Source organism: Leiobunum rupestre, chromosome 3, assembly GCF_980474605.1.
Source record: "Leiobunum rupestre chromosome 3, qqLeiRupe1.1.hap1, whole genome shotgun sequence".
Taxonomy (NCBI): domain Eukaryota; kingdom Metazoa; phylum Arthropoda; class Arachnida; order Opiliones; family Sclerosomatidae; genus Leiobunum; species Leiobunum rupestre.
Genome location: NC_143386.1, coordinates 41714287 through 41733370, shown reverse-complemented (window position 1 = coordinate 41733370; position 19084 = coordinate 41714287).

The window sequence follows — 19084 nt, the reverse complement described above, 5'->3', positions numbered from 1 at the left end:
TGAACCCTTTGAGTGGCTCCTACCGGTATTTAGTTTGTTAATTTCACCCGAGGGCGCAATTTTAGGAAATAACGTTTAATGAGATTTTAAATAAGCTTAACAAACTGACTTGACTAATAGACTGCCGTGCAAAGCACAAAAGCATTAACGACCAAATTTTCGATTTACAGATTTTGGTTTTATTTCTCCTTATTTTATACGGTAAATTCAATTTTGAACTAATTTTTGTTCTTAGAGAAATGACTTGTTTCAAAACGCATTATTTTAGGTTTTTGCATTATTTTCAAACCAAAAACGCATTAATGTGTTAATTTTCTTTAATAGTCAAATCAAAACGCATTTTTTTCGCGTTTTAAGACATGGTTTAAAGCCCCATTTTCATGCTCGCTGGTAGCGGGTAAAAATCGAAAAAATCCGCTTCAGCTATACACTTTTTCACTTTCCGCATCGATCTGTTTCAAACAGATATTTTAGCTTTATTTTCACGCTTGCGAATTTTGACGATTTTTATCCGCTACCAGCGAGCATGAAAATGGGGCTTTAATGATATTTCTGAAATATCGTTTGGTCCGTAAATTGTTTAGTACCAGAATATAATTTGAGTCGAAAAATCCAAGTCTTCTATATAAACTTGAAAGAAGTAAGTTGGGGAATCTTAAGGCCAAGAAATTTTGAATTTCGCGGTTTTCCTCATATTTTGGTTTTGGTCGTTAATGCTTTTGTGCTTTGCACGGCAGTAGTGTCGCGCAAGGGGCGTTTTTCTAGGAAATCGAGGGTTTACTTCATTCAGGTTTTTTTAGGTTACGCGATTCATTGAATAATACGCGTGTACGTTCGGGGGGTTTTTGCGGTATAATTTTGAGTGAAAAAAAGGAAGATTCATAGTTTATCATCTCCGATCAATTTTCTTTACTGGAAAAATGTTAATTCTACGGAATTTATATATAATAGCTTCTGTTTTTACTATTAATTCGAATACCGGTTGTCGATAAATTTTTTATCATATTGTTGTTTGAACTTACAAGGAGACATCCCGAGGTGTTTCTCCCCGATTTTGTTCAAATTCGGGGGTTAAGTAGACCTTCATGTACCTTGAAAGCTCCTAAAGGGAAAGTTTCAATGGCCATTCGTTTTGCCATGGCAACCAAAAATGTTTTTCACAACTCTACGTAAAATAGCATGGGAAAATCGCGCCTATTAAAATTTCTAGTGAGATCTAGTCACACTATAGACTACGTAACCTACTAGTTGGAATAGTACTAGCAACTTTACATTTAGTCTATAGTCTGGGGCGATTTTCTCTGTTCGATTTACTCGCCCGTAGACATACGTTCTAAAACGCCTCACTCGGCGGCGCTGGAGTACCTCGATTTTGATGACGTATTTTCCGACTCCCCCTTCGTTTCCCTACTTTACTTTGCGACAAACTCTCATTAACTACTATACCGTTCTGACACACTTTTGGGTTTTATGCTACTTTTGATGTTACCCAATTGTTTTGCCAATTTATAATTTTTTGAAAACCGTGATTTTCCCATGCTATTTTCCGTAGATAAAGTTTAAACTTGAGTTGTGAAAACATTTTTGGTTGTCATTGCAAAAAAATTAAATAATTTTCCCATGCTATTTTTCTTGACACGGTACTCGCGAATCTACTAATTATTTGCTATTTCTAATCAATTAAATTAGTTAAATCATTATATTCGGCTTTAATTAAAGAAGCTCCAACTAAATAAAAGTTAAATACTTTTCCGTAATTAATTATACGCATTTTCTCAAAAGAAAAATATAAAATAATAGTGTTCTTACAATTGGGATCATGGTACCAGTTTCGAACGTAAACTTGTACGTTCTATGTAGCCTAATTAAGTTCTTGCTTTTACTCTAATCAATAATGAACGTTTGAACGCTAAGCCTTGACGGAAATAAGGTACAATTCGTGTTACACAGTTTATATGGATCTCTTGATGTTGGTAATTCTAACTTTTTTTTATTAATACAAGCTATTTTCGTGTTACAAATGTAACTTGAAATAATGAATAGAACGCAAAACCCGGTAATAATGGTGTGTAGTAGAACTCACGACTGATTAAGAATTCACTTTTTGGAGTAATATTTTAAATATTTCTTTAGAAACCGGAGATCCAAGTAGGTTGAATTTAAAAGATTCTGTAAAAAAGAAAAATATTTTTGCATTTTTCATTTTTTATGAGAAAAATGAAAAATATCTCTTATCAGTAAATCCAATGGGACAAAAATTAATACGCAATTTAAATTAATTAAACGTCTTGGCCCCGACTTTCGATTAGGAATTCCAACCCAATCTAGTTAAAAACCAATTGAAATTACAGTTTTTCGAACAAGAGGCGATAAAAATGAGGGAAATTTCTTCGTATTATTTCGAAAAACAGGTTTCGTCCCTAATTCCAGCTACGCGTAGTGGGATAGACCCTTCTCTCTCTCCTTGGAGACACCAGTTATTAAAAGAAATTCCTATAATAATACCCAACTTGGTAATAAACGTTGTCTACCCCCTCTGTCGGCCGACCTTATCAAGTTTTATCAAACCTTCTTTTTAACCCGCTTGTCGTAGCGCCGCGAGTCATTTAGACACGTGACCAACCGCACGTATCATTTATTAATGGGGATCTTTTGAAACGAAAAAGCCGAACCAGAACTACGCCACCTAGTGGCAAGTTTCGAAGTTAAATTCTCTAAGCTTAGCTCGTTATACAACGAAGAGTACGCTCAGCTAATAGTGAAATGGAAGGCGGGTTTCATTACGGCGTTTCTTATTCGAAAGTCCCAATTAAGAGTCCCTTTCCGATACGGCTTTTTTCATATTTATTTATTAGGTGTATACTGCTACCGCGTACCATTTAACACCTCTAGCTTTTCCAATGAATGATAATTATTTTTGCAACGCGGGCGTGATAGGGGTTCGTAATTTATCCCCAAAAATTCCGCCTTTGTTCTTTTAAAACGGTTAAAATGGAAAGCCCACTTTTAATTTTATTGAAAAATTTGTTTAAATAATTTCGATTCTGGATTATAAGCTAGTGGCCATTTTCTAAATGAGGTCTGAAGCGACCACTATCGAGCACCCTCTAGCGAGCTTTATGCCACCATCAATAAACGCCGCTCTTACTTATAAAACTCGTATTTTAAATGCAGCCATTCGTTGGACCTTTTTTATCTGGAATGCTTATGAATGTCAAACCCTATTATTAAAAGCTATTATGTCGATTGGCTCGTTTTAAAAAGATAAAAAAAACGCGAAGCTGATTGTGTCTGCCGCGCACGTATTTGGATATTTCGACTATTATCGACCCATATATTATTTTCATTTTGCTTGTTGCGAGATTTTTACACACAAGAAGTCAAGACGTCGCGTTTTAAAGGGTATTTTTAGGCTAACACCAAAATACCCTAAAATTGCGTATTAATTACAGGGTTGTCACAGGTCAGGGAAAACAGGGAAATGTCAGGGAATTTAAAAATTTGCCTAAAAAGTAGAGTTGTAAGTCGGAAAAAATAAAAAAAAGGTTTTCATTTCATGATTAGCCTAATATTGTAAAAAAAAATTGTATTTCGCGGCATTTTCGCCTCATTTGGTCGAATCCAAAAGTAAAACTAAACCTCTAGACTATTCTAGAATAAAAACCACGAAAAAGAAATATATGATTCAATTTATTATTTTTTCTATTTGCGGAAAATATTCTGCGCATTTAATTTTTCCGGAAAATTAACAACTCTACTAAAAAGTCAAGGGAAAGGTTCGGGAATTTTAAGAATTGGTAAAAAATCAAGGAATTCAATTTTTTCTTGACACTTTTTGAAGGTAATTTTATTCTAGATCTATGACAAATTCTATGATTTTAATTTAGTTCCTTTTATTTTTTTTCAACTTATTTTTAACGTTGTATTAACCTTTGTATAGAAATAAGTGCTGACATCATTTTTATTAACTTCTGATAAAAGTAAAATATATAGTTCAAAATTGTCTAATTTTGGCCTTACAAAGTCTGGGAAAATCTCTTAAAATGGTCAGGGAAAACAAGGAATAGTCAAGGAATTTGAATCTGAAAATATTGTGGCAACACAGAATTATCAACATGGATGCGAAATGTGTAGTTTTGATATGGTAGAAATTTAACACCCGTTAGTATAACCAGAAGTATATAAGTATCTATCGCTTGGGTATTAGCCTAGTCTATCTGATATGAAGACCAAAAAGTGTGTTTCTAAGCAATTTTCACATAATACTAGCGGCACTGTTTGAGCGCCTTCCAAAGTCGATGTTTCATTTTTAGCCTCACCTTTATCACTGGGCTTAATAATTGCTTCAGCCATAGGGCCCCACGAGTCGAAGGGGCATCAATATTACAAAGGCAGATTTTTTATTTATTAAGATAAAATTTTTTGTAAAAGGGTGCGTGGATACTTCTCTTATAAATTATATATTATTAACTTTTGGTAGGACGCAAAAATAATCTCCTCTCCGATTGAGATTTCTTGCTTTGTATTGTTTAGTTCTATTAATCATTAATCATATTTTTTTGGAAATGTTATAGTACATTCAATGGTATAAAGCAAGTTCAACAAGAACATTTGTCGTGCGGTAGAACACCCGAAGCAGCTTTTTGATTTTAGACGCTACTAAAAAAATGAATATTCTATTTTTTATTTTTTTGCAACGGGTATAGACTTTCCATTTGATACTTTGATAAAGACAGACAATGTAACCGCGCTATAGACCCTCCGATTAAATTTAGCCTATAACAATTTCGTGTGTGGGTTCACATTCTAAAAATCGCAGACGACAAGAAAACCGGGCCTTTGGGCGGCCTATTATTACAAAAAAACCGGTAGGTAATTATTTTAAGTGACAAAAATCGATTTTTTTTATCCGTACTTTGTATAAGAAGACTTGTAATAATAGTGCTATTATCTTCAAACGCACGTTTTATCTCAAATGATAGATATTTCTCTTTCTAAGCCCAAAATATTACCTTTATAAAGTACCCTATCATATTTTAATTCTATTTAATGTTTTCGGGGAGTTATTAAAAAAAAATAGACTCTCCTTTCAATATGGAGAAGTAATTTGAGTTCGATTTTTGTCATGTACGAAATGGTTTTGCCGCTGGAGATATCAAAAAATTATTAATGTTCTCTCTTAAAACTTTTCATGCATTTTAAGAAATTCCTATTGAAAGGTATTATTATGATAGAGAACATACCGACTCTTTACATTTTTGGGGGAATACCGAGTTGATTAAAACATGTCCTATTAAGGAATCTATGTTGTGTTAATTTCAGTGTTTTAAGGTAATTATACGCGTTCGGGCTGCCGAATGCCCGGTATGTTGTGAATTATTTATTAAGTCGAGACAGACCTGTATTTAAATTTAATTAGTAACGATTAAATTGCCGAAGGTTAAAAGCACGATTAAGTTATAGCGTGAGGTGTTAATTGAAATTCAGTTTATATGAGACGTGCGTTTTTGTAACTTTCTGCCACGCTATTTAAAGGATTTTATGTAGTTTAAATACTATTTTAACTGTGGTAAAGTTAATATATGAAAGACCCCTAACAATAATTCACCAACTAGCACCAGAAATATCTAATTATATAATGGAGAGTCCAATGTTGTAAGGGGTGGTGTTCAAACCAAATACCCGCGGTTCTATTCCCTTTAAGAATTTTATTTTTTATTGATTAAATTAAATTTAAATTCTACTCAAACCATTTTACATACAGTGACGTTATAGTATGTATGGTTCTGCACTTACAATAGTATTGGGCACTTACCAAAAGAAAAAGATTTATAATCCAATGTTTTGTAAGTTTTTTCAATAGGGTAATAGCATTTCGTAGCTTTAGCAACTTGTTATCTATAGGAAAAAGCATGGGTGACGTTCTATGACGTCATAGTGCTAACTCCTTAAAGACAAATACACATTTGACAAGGAAGAAGATCCTTTTATTGGGGTAACGCCATTAAGGGATGATTTTTAAATATACCAAGACTTAACAGATGGCGCCAGTTTGAAAAGTTGAAAGTTGAAATTGGAAATTATCTAAAAATCGCCTAGTTTAATGGTTTTTTTAACAAAATAGCGCTTAAAATGGTGTTATAAATTGTTTATTTTTGTAATAAATCAGTAAGTATTTTTAACGTTTAAAACAGCGCCATCTAGTATAAATAAAATCATCAAAATTGAACCTCTAGGGGCTTCGTTCTATACGTTTGTTTCCCTGATTGACAAGGGAATTTTGCCAAATATTTTATTTTCCCCCCGAATTCGAGCCCTTTAGTACGCCGCTATACGCGGCAAACTAAATTACGATGTATATAGGAACTCGACCTTTCTAGTTGAAGAAACGTTCGCCAGGGGGCGGGGGAGAACGGCCATTATTCATTAGTATTCTTACGGGAGGAAAACAGTTTATTATTTCTGGCAAACGCTCTACCGTGGTCTTCACACTCTTCTTACACGCGTGTTTTGGAGGGTTTTTAAAAGTCCATTTGCTGACTGGGACGGATAGAAAGAAAAAACACTCGAATAGTTGACTCTGCAGTAAAAATCGGTTAATACAATTCCGCTCCCAAAATTGGTGAGCCACTTCTTCCCCTTTTTGCCGCAAGGAGGCGAAGTTATCTAACAATTCTCTTAGGGTTTCTCCGCTTGTTTCTACCTTAAGATCGAAAGAGCTGTTGTAATAAATCAATTTGAGAACCGAACCAGCCAAGGGGGTGTGGGTAACGAGGGGGCCAGTTCAATTAAAACTAACTCCAAAGAAAACACCTCGAAGTGCTAAGGCTGCCTATCATCTCGCACGCTGATTTTGATTTATCAATTACCCTAAAACACTGAAAAAAATTCAATTAATTTTAACGAATTTGTTTTTCATTCTAAAAATATATTTTTGTTATAATTTGTCTGTTTCATAGTTTGGGCCAGAATACTTTTATTTATTTTTAATGATAATTACTATCATGTTGAGACCATTTTAAATCTTTATTCTAGAGATGTTAGTTAAATGAGGAAAAATTTCCGCAAATCCTTAAAATAAAAAATTTAAGGGTTTTTATTTATTGTTGTTAATTTTCCGGAAAAATAAAATGCGGAATTATTTCCAGAAAATTTACCGGAAATCGGAAAAATATAAAAGTTGAAACATAAATTACTTTTAAAGGGTTCTTAATTTTTTTTTACTTTTTATCGATATAAAATGTCTAATATTAGTAAACATACTACAAAACATTAATAGTGTTACATTGTTAATCAGTTTAAACTAGTCTAGAGGTTTAGTTTTACTTTTAGATTCGAATAAATGAGGAGAAAATGCCGGTTTATTTAAATTTGCAAACAATATTAGACTAATCATGGCATGAAAACTTTTTTTATTTACTTCGGAAAAATACGGAACATTTTCCGACTTATAACACTAAAAAGGAGCTCTCAATAAAAGTTGAACATGCTGAAAATATGGAATTGTCACATTTATTTAAAACAGAATAATAAACTTATGGCGTAAAATGCGTCGCTATTTCTCCGACTTACAAGTATATTTTAAACCCAAATATCAAAGAATTCTTTTCAAATTGTACCTAAAATTATTTTCAAACATTTTCGTGAATTTTATCAATTTCTTATTGCTTATCTTTTGGTTACAGAATGAAAAAAAGTGGATAAAATATTTTGGAGATACCAAGTCCTCCGGGTCACTTGACCATCATTTCATCCGGTACAGCGCGACTCCTAACCTTAGCAGTAACCGTCGTCTTGACAGAAGAAATCAGCTCAACGCCACCAAATCAATCTGCCGCCAATTTGCGGCCTCATCAGCCAGCCACCAGGGAGAGGCGAAAAGGCCTCAACCATCAACGCGCGGTAAGCGACCCTCAGTTCCTCATTACACTTATACATCATTTAATGCGTATAAAAAATCAGAGATGAGTAAAACTCCATACTTTCATAAGGCTCCCAAATTCAACACAGAAATGATACTGTGTTTTTCCCGGAGGAGTTAGAAAAAAAAAGAGAACTCGGTGAAATTTAAGACGCGGAATTCAAATTTAGTGCTAAAAAACTCTGGCTGTAAGTTGTCGTCGCATATTTTTCCCAAATAACTTCCACCTAGTTGTCATAGTCGACGCCGAGCGGAGTGGATAGCGCGCTCTGGCGGGTATTACGGGTTAAGTCGCGTCACGACTATACCACCCTAGAAGACCCAAGAAAAATACTTCCACCGGAAGTGGCTTTTTTTTAACGCTAGTCCCCAAAAAAATGACTTGAAAAAGGGTTATAGAATTTTTCTCATTCATAAATTTAGGCCTCCTAATATTTTTTTTTTAAATCTTCCTTCGGAGTCTCCGGCGCACGCGCTATTTTCGTGTTTCAAAGTTTATTCTCGAAGACTTTAATTTTAGAATAGACGTTCCCATTAACGTTGTAGTACGTAGCTTTTTAAGATTCCTGAATCAGGGTAAGCGAACACGTCTTGAAAACGTTTTTTTCAATTATCTCCCTTCTAGTATTATTATTCTATTCCCTTTTACTACGGTTATTTTTAAACTCGATTGTGGCCTTCTGACTTCCTGCTGCAATGTTGGGTGTTTTTGCCATGCCAGGGTGCATAAGGGATTTGACTCGAGTATATTGGATCTGATTTGCCTTGTACGGTTCTTTGTTGGGGTTCTTGGCAAACGACTTACTTCCGGTTGTAACGAGTATTTTTAATTGTGAGTGATACGAATGTAACGGAAATGGTTGGCATTGTTTCGAGACTCTTAATGGAAATGGTATTTTGAAACGGTCTTGGCTGGAGTTTCGACATTGATATTACTGACAAGGAGTGTACCCGAGGTGTTTATTGCCGATTTTTTTCAAAGTCGGGCGTAATGTAGACCTATATGAGGTATGAAATTTCCCAAAAGGAGACGTTGCACTTATACCCATTCGATTTGCCATGGCAACCAAAAATGTTTTTCACCACTTTTTCGGTTGCCATGGCAAATCGAATGGGTAGTGCAACGTCTCCTTTTGGGATATTTCATATCTCATATAGGTCTAGATTACGTCCAACTTTGAACAAAATCGGCAATAAACACCTCAGGTACTCTCCTTGTAAGAGTTTGGTTTCAACTGATATTTATTACGATGTTCTGTAGTCATACGTAACATAATAATTTGTAAGTATCACTCTGTAAAACATTTCCATATGAAAAATGTTTCGCAAAGAACATAGATTTACTGGATCAAAAATTAAAATTAATTGATTATGTTACCGTGGAAACGAAATCTCTGGATCCCGAAGCACGAGCTAAGCTATACATTGTAAAATCCAAAAACAAGCGAGGAATTGACCGATTTAAAAATGCCATTTTTGCACGTGACTGTACCTTTACGTTGCTATTTATAGCAGGCATATTTACCTGCTTTTTACCCCAACATGGCGGCGTATTTTCAAGCGCAAAATGCATTTTAAAATCACCAATTCTGGTACTTTTCAAAGTCCACTTCACTAACTTCCGTTCCCCATTTATAAAGTTGGTGACGCATTTTTCGTCCCAGAATTAGGGAAATCCCGCAAAAAAATGTTTCATTAAAGGTAATATAACCTTTTGAAGGGAAGGTATAAGCCACGAGCTAAACCGACCCACCTCTGCTAAGTTTATAATCCCTTTAAAAGAAATAATTTAAATTTATAAAGATATAAATGTTTTGTGGATACAAACTCGAGCTTTCAAATTGGAATTTCGAAAATAACTTATCAATACGCGAATGAAAACGAAAAATAATTTCTCTTTCATATCGCGGCGAAACTCGTTCGAAAAGCGGACGGCTTAATATCTATGGCGCACATCAAGCGGCTCTTAATTATCAGGCGGACCATCCTCTCGTCAAAACTTCTTTTTAAAAATCGAGCCTGTTTAAAAATACAAATCGCGGGTTTAAAAATTAGGGACTCTTCAATGAGTTAATCCTCCTTATAATCATCGTCGAATCCCTCCGCGGTCGTCGGAAGCTGGAGACGGGGAAAAGTTGACTCGAAACCGTCGAGTAGCACGCGCCGATGGAGATTCGCTCTCTTTTCTAATTAGACCCGTGACACGGCGGATCCCTCTTCTTTGGGCTGGCCCTAATAGAGTAGGCAAGCTGGACCGCAAAATCGCGCGCTCGGGGTGAGAGGGGGTCAGATTTAGCCGCCAATATTGGGGCCGATCACGCGGGCTTGAAGAACTATCCGCCTGAATTGATAGAGGGGGAAGTCGAATTAAGACTCGCATGGCTCGTCTTATTGACAACAAACTTTTCGGGTGGCCCGGAGCCCGTGATGGGTTATTAAAGAGTTTTCTCTCGGACCTTACGCGCCCGCGACGCTAACAGCTGTCAGAGCCGATCATATTCGCCAGATGGAGGTCATTACCGCCGTACGCCTTATAGCGGGCTTCCCTTTCGAGCCCGCGAAACTTTCGAAAAGAACACGCGATCCATACAGTGCCGTGTAACGGATAGTTTGTTCCACCGAGTTGAGTTTTAACATCGTATCAAGAATGGATTTACTTACGCAACACGCTTTAGCGGTATGCTCCTCCCCTTAAGAGTCTATCAAATAGGCCTTTCTGTAAAATTAGCTAAGCTGGTTGATCTTGTTTTTACGTAGCTCATTCCGGCACGAAATACGCAGACGCTAGGAGCAACAAACACAAAGAGAACGCAACCCGTCAAAAGTCGTGGATTTTCTTGTGTACATTTTTCATTGGTTAGACGCTTTAGCGCCTGCTGCCGATGGAAGGAGAAAATTAGGAAATTGTCTTCCCCCTTTCCGTAAAACATTCAGCGTAAAGGCTGGTCCAATGAAATTTGTACGCAACACTGCGTTAGCGTGTTTAAAGGCTCCTTGTGTTTGTTGCTGCTAGGTAGAAGTAGAGGTCGGCGGGACGAATAAATTAACCGTCAAAATTTCGATTAACAATAAAAAGTTTGGTTAACTGTTTTTTATGAAAATTTTATACGAATAAACAACGATTTAACATGCAAAAATATTCGGTTTTTTCGTATATTTTCGGATAATTTGCGGTTATGAATAAAAATAAATAATTGGATAATTTCTTATTCAAACGCCGATCTCAGTTTATGCTTAAAAACAGAGTACTTCGTCGAATTTGTTCTTATGTTCAGGGCTTTTCGTAGTTAAACGTCATCGATACGTCACCTGTGACGCAACAGCAACATCAAAACCAGAAGGCCAATGTTACTATTGGTCCAGTATTCCATTGGATCGCTATATCTGACGTCTTGCATAACGGCCATTCTAAGCATAAATAAAAGCATTGATTTTCCAATCTTATAATACCTCGCACGCTCGTTATACCGTGGTTTCATCGATTGATTATTTCTTCCAAATCGCGGTCAAGTGGAACTCGCGACGTGTTTGGACGAAAGTCTTATTTTCTTCGACGTTCGTTACGTTTATAGAAATATATCCGCTCTTTAAGATTAATTCCTCGCTTCGCGTCCAAACGGGTGTAAACAGGGTTCATACAGACCTTGAAAACCTTGAAAACCAGGAAATATCAGGGAATTCGATTTTCGACCGAAAAACCAGGGAAATATCAGGGAAATTCCAATTTTTTATCTATAGAAATAAGGGAAATATAAGGGAAATTCCAATTTTGTATCTATAGAAATAAGGGAAATATCAGAGAAATTCCCGTTTTTCTCTATAAAAGTAAGGGACATATCAGGGAAATTCCCATTTCTTATCTTTAAAAATAAGGAAAATATCAGAAATTCCCATTTTCTCTGTAAACATATCAGGGAAATTCCCATTTTCTCTGTAAACATATCAGGGAAATTCCCATTTTTATTCTATAAAAATATCAGGGAAATTCTCATTTTTTCTGTTAATTCAAGGAAATGTATGAGGGTTCAGAAAGTTGGCCCTAATGAATACAATTTGACATCAGTACGTTTTTCCTATTAAAGATTTGACTTAATTTCTTCTTTTTTTATGATAATATTGAACCAATTTAACTTAAATGACAATCATGAAATGAATTACTCTTTAAATTTTAAATTTAATTTATCTTGAACCTTTAAATATCAGGGAAATATACGTGGGGAAAACATTTAAATATCAGGGAAATATACGTAGGGAAAACCTTTAAATATCATGGAAATATAAGTGGGGAAAAACTGGAAATACCAGGGAAATATTAGTGGGAAAAACCTGGAAAAATCAACGAAATATTAGTGGGGAAAACCTGGAAATATCAGGGAAATACTCATAGGAAAAACCTGGAAACACCAGGGAAATATTAGTGGGGAAAACCTGGAAATACCAGGGAAATATTAGTGGGGAAAATCTGGAAATACCAGGGAAATATTAGTGGGAAAAACCTGGAAACACCAGGGAAATATTAGTGGGGAAAACCTGGAAATACCAGGGAAATATTAGTGGGGAAAACCTGGAAATACCAGGGAAATATTTGTGGGGAAAACCTGGAAATATCAGGGAAATATTCGTGGGAAAACCTGGAAAGATCAGGGAAATATTAGTGGGGAAAACCTGGAAATATCAGGGAAATATTCGTAGGAAAAACCTGGAAATATCAGGGAAATCAGGTTGCCATTAGTTGAAGGAAACCTGTATATACCGTTTAATTTGAGGAAATTAAAAAGAAAATGGTGCTTCCATCGAGCTTCGCATGGTGGCGCTGTCGTCACTCAAGACTCTCCCCCCCTCCCCCTCAGGGATCGGAAGAAGTTGATATAATAAAAGTCTCTTCCATAATGGCTTTACCAAATGAAGAATGACACAATGAAAGGCCTCGAATACCAAGTGAAAAAGGGCTGCAAAATTGGCGGCGCATAGAGCTTGTGGGGAGACTCTTGGTTCCCGGGGGGGGGGGGTTCTTTTTGCTCCGCGCAGTGCCCCTTCAGCGTTGACTTCTCCCCGCGGCTCGTATCTGCCGAGCCTTCAGAATTGTCATAAATGAAAAGAGATCCCATTTTAGTTTGTCTCGGACGCCTTCGGTCCCAATAAGGAAGCGACAATGCCCCGCGCTCACCGGGGCTCGCATTGACGTCCGCTGATAACGCGACGCGAATCGCGGTAGGGTACATTCTGTCAGCGGCGAGAACGGCGGAAGGTCTTAGCTAAGCCTCGGTTTCGTCTCTTTCCGCGTGAAAAAATAAACGCGGGTACAACGTAAGGCTTTCGGACGACGAATATCGAAGAGGCTTGTGCCGAGATTGCTTTTCCGTGTTTGAGCGAAGCTGACATCGCAAAGCGCTTTTCGATCTCCCCGACGCGCTCGTGGACGCTGTTGTTGCTTTTCTGACAAAACCTTTACATTCGCGCCCGCCGTACTAGGTAGACCCAGTTACACCAATTTTGCGTTTAGGCCTAGCTTTTTTTTTGGTCGAATTTCAAACATTGTTTTAAAAATTAAATTTAGTGTAGGTAACATTGGGGTATAGTATTATTGTAGTATAATAGAAGTGAAAATAGAGTTCATCAATTTGATCTATATATATATATATATACAAAATGCATTTTGGTTTATTTTAACTTTAAAATAAATATACTAGATTTATTTTAAACAATTAACACAGTGGCACACCCATGAGGGGCAGGGGCCCACCCCCAAGGAAGAAGAAGAAGAAGAAAATAAGTAGTGTTATTAATTTTCCGGAAAAATAAAATGCGGAAAAATTTCCAGAAAATTTTCCGCAAATCGGAAAAATGAAAAACTGAAACATAAATTACTTTTAAGGGTTTTTAATGTTTTTAACTTTTTATCGATATAAAATGTCTAATATTAGTAAACATACTACAAAACATTAATAGTGTTACATTGTTAATCAGTTTAAAGCTAGTCTCGAGGTTTAGTTTTACTTTTAGATTCGAAAAATTAGGTGAAAATGCCGCTTCATTTAAATATGCAAACAATATTAGACTAATCATGGAATTAAAACTTTTTTTATTTACTTCCGAAAAATACTGAACATTTTCCGACTTATAACACTAAAATTGAGCTCTCAATATGGAATTGTCTCATTTATTTCAAACAGAATAATAAGCTTATGGCGTAAAGCATTAGAACATAAATAGATGTTTTTATATATTAACTTGGCCTTCTAGTTTGAATGTAGCTACTACGTCACAGCTTTAACTTTGGTATACTACGAGCGCGCGCTTAGGGCGCGAGATACCTCAGCTTTTCACGTGCGCGTGCAAACCGCGCGTGTCAAAACTATTCTAATAAAGCTAGGACGTAAGAGCGACAGGAAAACAAGTTCGGCAAGCGTAGCCGAATTTATTAAAATAACTATTGTAAAATAATATTACATTCGATAACTAAAAATATCCCTAGTTGCTATAGGCAACAAGCAAACCTCCAATACACGATTTTATATTCTATATAGTGGTATATCCATTGAAATATGAATAATATATCAATATCTGGAAATATATCCTCCGAATGTACAATCCCGAATAAAAGTATAATAATATTCCCATATTTGTGTACTTTATCCCCGGTTCGAAACGCGCCCCCCTCGAATGGGATAGGTCCTTTCTTGGGGGCATTTCCCCGTATAATAGCGCGTGGCGGCAAGTCCTTCAAAATTTTAACAACAGATCAAAGTGAACGACCGCGGTTTTTCAATAAAATATCGCCATTAGATTCCCCCCCCCCCCCCTCCATCGCGCGATGGAGTTTGCTCTTGGTTTTCCATTACGCATCTCATTTTCCGTGAAGTGCGTCCCGAGAGATGTCGCTACTATCCCCATCAAAGACCTGTTGGCTTTTGTACACGGTTTCCCGTTTTGTGTCGGCCCAGAGAGAGAGAGCGCCTATATTATTTACGAAAGGCCCCTGGTACGTACCGCCGCGTGTTGACACGTTCCTTTTGTACCGATTGGGGCGCCATCTTAGGCTCTTATTTGCTATTAAACGGTGTCGATGTCTATATAAAGAAGATATACTTATCCTTTTATTTGCCAAAGGCTTAGAAATACAATTCAATTCGGTATTATCCGACCGAAAAAACCTTCTGTTCGGATTTTTGAGCCTTTGAAGCGCCATTCGTGAAATCGTCCAATTTTTAGGTTTGTTTTTCCGCTTCGAAAAATTTAAATGCGCTATTTTTACATCAACACTTTTTCTCGTTTTTATGTACTTTCTAAAGCAAGCTCGTTTCATTGAAATCTCTCTTAGCTTTGAATTTTGCTCGAATAGTCGTGGGAGTAATTTCGTAAGCAACTCATATTTTTATATATTTCTTTTCTGATGAAAGTGAAGCAATTTTCGAGGTTTTGTAAAAATGTAGGTAAATTATTAAGTATGAACATTAAAATTATATAGTAAAAATCTTTAAAATCGAGTCCACGGCTAACGAAAACGAATATATATAATGATAACGGTTTTAATATTTTTAGGCATTTTTACACACAATCCCTTAGGTATTTGTGTATACTAACAAGGAGAGTACCCGAGGTGTTTATTGCCGATTTCGTTCAAAGTCGGGCATGATGTAGACCTATATGAGTTATGATATTTCCCATAAGGAGACTTTGCACTACCCATTCGATTTGCCATGCCAACCGTAAATGTTTTTCACCACTTAAATCAAAAACAAATCTTCATTTAAAAAAGCATGGTACGATTTTTTTTTAATTTGAAAATCACAAAATGGGTAATTTGGACCACATTTAGGTAAATTTCATCAAGTTTCGGTAAATTTTGAAAAAAAAACATTCAGCTTGAGTGAAAATCAATTTAAATTAACTGGTTTGCATTTTGCTACCTTATTTCCAAAACCAGGTAACTCTAAATATTCTGTTCGTCTAAAAATTATTTTAACTTAAGGTGTTTGCGTTTCGCTGCCTTATTTCCAAAACCAAGTAACTTCAATAATTCATTTTCGCTAAAAATTCTCTTATGTTTATTAAGTTAATGTACAAGATAATTGCAAATTTGTTCAAAATTTAAATTTAATAGTTAAAATATATTTAATACACCGGGGGGGATTGTGTGTACTTAAATGTCTGTACCGTCTTGTTTCCCAACAAGGTTGAGCCAAAATTATTACAATTTAAACCATTATCTACTCTTATTTTATATTAAAAAATTATATATTTTTCTTAGTCTGGTAATGTCTACAAAATATCTCAATATATTACCATAATTTTATTACTAAATTTTCTTATAATAATCGTGTTATTTTTTTCCGAGAATGACCGCACATTTTTGGTAAAGTTTGGACAAGGTCGTTAGGCCTGATGCGTGCTCCTTGTCATCGAAGAGAACCGTAACACCAGCACGTGATATTTGGTTTTCTATGTTTTTGCTAGAGGCGCTTATTTTTAAGGCATGACGTTAATTTTACGTCACTCTGCACATAGCTACTAAAGGCGCTTATTTTTAAGGCGTCATTGACGTTAATTTTACGTCACTCTGCACATAGCTACTAGAAGCGCTTATTTTTAAGGCGTCATTGACGTTAATTTTACGTCACTCTGCACATAGCTACTAAAGGCGCTTATTTTTAAGGCGTCATTGACGTTAATTTTACGTCACTCTGCACATAGCTACTAGAGGCGCTTATTTTTTAAGGTATGACGTTATTTTTACGTTAATCTGCACATAGCTACTAGAGGCGCTTATTTTTTAATGCATGACGGGTTAATTTTACGTCACTCTGCACATAGCTACTAAAGGCGCTTATTTTTAAGGCATGACGGTTTACGTCACTCTGCACGTAGCTACTAAAGGCGCTTATTTTTTAAGGTATGACGTCACTCTGCACATAGCTATCGGGTTCTATTTTGGCTATTTCTATTTTTGCTTAAGTAGCAAAATTATAGACTATAGTTGAAACTGTACTAAAGCAAGGTTGACTGGTTTAAACCACACTAGTTTAAACCAAGTTATTTGGTTTTTTTAATTAACTAAAAAGTATTCCAAAATGTTTGCACATTTTCTTACCGAAATAATTACATTTCTAAAACATTTACAAGGTGACCACATTTCCTAGGTTTTCAATACGTTTCTATAAATTCCTGAGGTTTTCTCATGTAGTATAGCCCGAAAACATTCCGTCGTCGTGTACCCTTCTGCATCTTATATTTTACTTTATTTTATCTACGGTTTTTCGATAAGAATCCTTATTTTTGCTCATTGTTTTTCCTATAATTCTAGGCATATTTTTTATTACTCATATTAATTTTTAGTTGATTGCTAATATGTATGGACGGTTAAGCAAAAGTGAAAAATATATTAAAAGTAAAATAAACCATTGTTTAAAACAAATACGGTTTTTTGGGTTTTTATTATAAAAAAAACGTTTTTGGTCCAACCCTGTGTGATAACGTAAAACTGCTGAAAAATTTAACGTGGTCAAAGTCCGTAGGCGCTGTAAGTGATTGGAAACGGCTCTGGTTAGGTTAGGCTCAGTGGTAGATTAACCAATAGTCTGAGTATGCTTATAAGCCTAGGGGCCCGTAGATATTTCCCAAGACGAGACTAAAGTTTGGGCCCTAATAAAGCCCGGGCCTGGGCCCTTGTGGTAGTCAATCCGCCACTAGTTAAGGGCTTTCTTGGTTCAGACATCCAAAAAATATGTATGAACCAGAAAAATCTAAGTCGATTCTTTCGACTCAAAGTAACTTGACCAGCCAACCCGAATTTAGCATCCTGTCTGTAAATTGCATCTCGGAGAGCCGACAAAGCGTGATTGATAAATTCCCGTCGCTTTCCGATGGCGGGAAATAATACTTCAAATTTTAGTGGCCACGTATATACATCACATTTTCTATTGACTATTTACCCTCTCATAAACTATTCATATCTCGGTCGGTTGTGTCCGCCCCGACCCCGGCTCCGCTCTCCCTTTGTCCCTTCGGGGGGTTTAATGGCCCCCATCCCCACCCAGCGCCACCCAGCGGCGTGTCTGCGCGACAACTCTCTGCTTTATTTCAACAAGCGTAGAGTAGAAACGTAACACGGTATTGTGGCTGCGATGATCACGCTACTGAACGGATCACGCTCGTCCGGAGATCATCGAGATGGAGGCTCTGTTGTCTTCCCTTCAGGGAATGGCATCAATTATGCGACTGGAGCGCCCGGACCCCAGGCCCTTTAAGTATGATAGGCCTAATAACTACGTTATTCCCCCGTTCCGATGCCCCCTCTCGCGCTATCTGTGGATCGGGAATTGCGAGCGACCGGGTTTATGAGCACGCTCTGTGACGCCGTGGCCCTAGCTGTCTCTCCCCGTCCGATGTCCCATCTTCGGCTCCCTCGAGATATTCAAGATTAAACTTATTGAGTTCTATCATTTCCGACATCACGTGTCTCTTCTCCCCGACGATTTCGAGACGGCCGGCCAGTGGCCACTAAGGGTGCTGGACTGCCCATTGAGCCGATACTGCGCTATCCATTTTTCCATATTTATAGCGTTACTTGTTTTGCTGAAAAATATGTTTTAAAATAAGTGAAGCTGGACAGATGAGTAGATTAATTTGTTTAGACTGAAGTTAGATTTTAACCCGTTCACGACGAATTACCATTATTTTTTGCAGGGTTTTTAACAATAGAAAGTTTTATCATCCTAAATTGGCTATTTTTATCGGTGTTTGATCTATATTAACTACCACTTTGAATTTCAAACAGCCCATAGAGATCTTTAGATTTATATTTTGTTTGGTAAAGGAGAACGCAAGAAGACGAAATCCGTGCTTGGACAGCACTACATATTTATATTGGATATTTATAGCGTTACTGGTTTCGTTGAAAATTGTTATAAAATAGGTAAATCTGGACTGATGATTAGATTAATATATTTAGACTTAAGTCAAATTTTAACCCCTTCACGACGAATTACCATGATATTTTCCAGGGTTTTTAGCAATAGAAAGTTTTATCATCCTAAATTAGCATATTTTATCGGTGTTTGATCTTTAAGAACTACTAGTCGGAAATTAAAACAACACATGCAAATCATTAGATTTATATTTGTTTTTATAAAGGAGAACGCACGAAGACGAAATCCGTGCTTG